Source organism: Diaphorina citri, unplaced genomic scaffold, assembly GCF_000475195.1.
Source record: "Diaphorina citri unplaced genomic scaffold, Diaci psyllid genome assembly version 1.1 scaffold883, whole genome shotgun sequence".
Lineage (NCBI taxonomy): Eukaryota > Metazoa > Arthropoda > Insecta > Hemiptera > Psyllidae > Diaphorina > Diaphorina citri.
The window spans coordinates 43,784-46,242 of NW_007378315.1; positions in this window are offsets into that span (position 1 = coordinate 43,784).

The following is a 2,459-nucleotide window of genomic DNA, read 5'->3' on the forward strand; positions in this document are numbered from 1 at the left end:
AAAGGGGAGGAGGCGCATGTGGTCTGTGTCGTAGCATTTGACCATCCTGTAGTATGTCCCTTATCAGATGGGTGAAAAAGTTCAAAACTCGAAACACGCTTCGATCGATCAATGGTCGTTTGCCCTTATCACCGAAACACCGGTTTTTATCTTCCAAACAGATGCCCGGTCATAAATAAAAACTAAACCAAATATAAAAAAACAAAAACAAAGCCATGCCAAGAGTAAGAAGTGGTGCAAGGAGGAAAAAAACTGGTTACAAAGTTTCAATTGGAAATTTATGGTGGCTTGAAGATGTCCTAAAGATTTGACCTTGGAAATCGGCAATATGGTATCAGGATCGATCCATAACTATACAGGGTGTCGACAGTTCCACACATAGTCGACACCGTCGATCAATTGACGAGGTGAAACTAAAATCTATGTTGCCGAGATAGTGTACGGTGTCAGTCAACATGACGGGGTCGACTATGTGTGGATACAGCTTAAGGTCTAATAGTCCCGAAAGCGAAGAGAGAAGGAAGACAGGATAGGAGAAATCCAGTCGTTCCGAGGACTAACCTTATCGGTGTAGGATAAGTCCATATCTAGTCGTTCCGAGGACTAACCTTATCGGTGTAGGATAAGTCCATATCCAGTCGTTCCGAGGACTAACCTTATCGGTGTAGGATAAGTCCGTATCCAGTCGTTCCGAGGACTAACCTTATCGGTGTAGGATAAGTCCATATCCAGTCGTTCCGAGGACTAACCTTATCGGTGTAGGATAAGACCATATCCAGTCGTTCCGAGGACTAACCTTATCGGTGTAGGATAAGTCCATATCCAGTCGTTCCGAGAACTAACCTTATCGGTGTAGGATAAGTCCATATCCAGTCGTTCCGAGAATTAACCTTATCGGTGATCCCGGGAGGGAATGAAACCCGCGGCCTAGCGCAGATGTGCTACAAAGTACAAACCAACAGGATAAGTCCATATCCAGTCGTTCCGAGGACTAACCTTATCGGTGTAGGATAAGTCCATATCCAGTCGTTCCGAGGACTAACCTTATGGGTGTAGGACTGTAGGATAAGTCCATCCCGGGAGGGGATGAAACCCGCGGCCTAGCGCAGATGTGCTACAAACTAAGCTAATTGAGACGATTTTCGTTCTTCTGAAGCTCATTTCTCCTCTTTTGGCGAGGTAGCGCCTGTACTAAACCATTGGAAATCCGCCATCGTAATTGAGACGATTTTCGTTCTTCTGAAGCTCATTTCTCCTCTTTTGGCGAGGTAGCGCCTGTACTAAACCATTGGAAATCCGCCATCTTGAAGAGAAGAAATCGTTTCCATTTCTGAAAGGAAAATACAGCTCAATCTGCCTTGTAAGCGCCAGGTCGTGGGTTCGATTTTATTGTTGGACACCCTGTATGAGTTGCATAATATAAAGACGGGTCTGTTTGGACGGTTTAGACGCAGAAGACAAGTTAGCGTGAGTTCAGTGATATAGTTTTGTACATGTAAAGGTCATACAGTCGTAGAAATTGCCTCGAAGGAGCTTCTTGATTTAATGAGGCTTTAGAAATGTCTGGAAATCTAGAAACAGACTGGTTTTGTAGATTCGTAGAAGCATCTTATCCTTTAGGACTGTTTGCCCAGTTAGCGTGAGTTCAGTGATATAGTTTTGTACATGTAAAGGTCATACAGTCGTAGAAATTGCCTCGAAGGAGCTTCTTGATTTAATGAAGCTTTAGAAATGTCTGGAAATCTAGAAACAGACTGGTTTTGTAGATTCGTAGAAGCATCCCATCCTTTAGGACTGTTTGCCCCGGAACGACTGGATTTCTCCTATCCTGTCTTCCTTCTCTCTTCGCTTTCGGGACTATTAGACCTTAAGCTGTGTCCACACATAGTGGACGCCGTCATGTTGACTGACACCGTACACTATCTCGGCAACATAGATTTTAGTTTCACCTCGTCGATCGATCGACGGTGTCGACTATGTGTGGAACTGTGGACACCCTGTATAGTTATGGATCGATCCTGATACCATATTGCCGATTTCCAAGGTCAAATCTTTAGGACATCTTCAAGCCACCATAAATTTCCAATTGAAACTTTGTAACCAGTTTTTTTCCTCCTTGCACCACTTCTTACTCTTGGCATGGCTTTGTCTTACTCGCAGTTTTTTCAGATACCTACAGACCTCGGTTTCAATAAAGTTCTTAGGTATGTTAGGGTCATTCATTTTGATATGCGAACCAAGTCTTCTTAAATAAATTCACCCCTTGTGAAACTGACTGACTGACTGACTCACTCACTCGCTCGCGCATACAAATTCTAACCCACTTCTGGGTATGCTAGGAGGATGCGGTTTTCATATTACTCTGCCTTTATGGTGTAGTAAGAACGCTCGCCTGGTAACCAGGAGTTCAGTCAGCTGAGGCATGGATTTTTTTTTTTTTTTTTTTTTTTTTTTTTGGT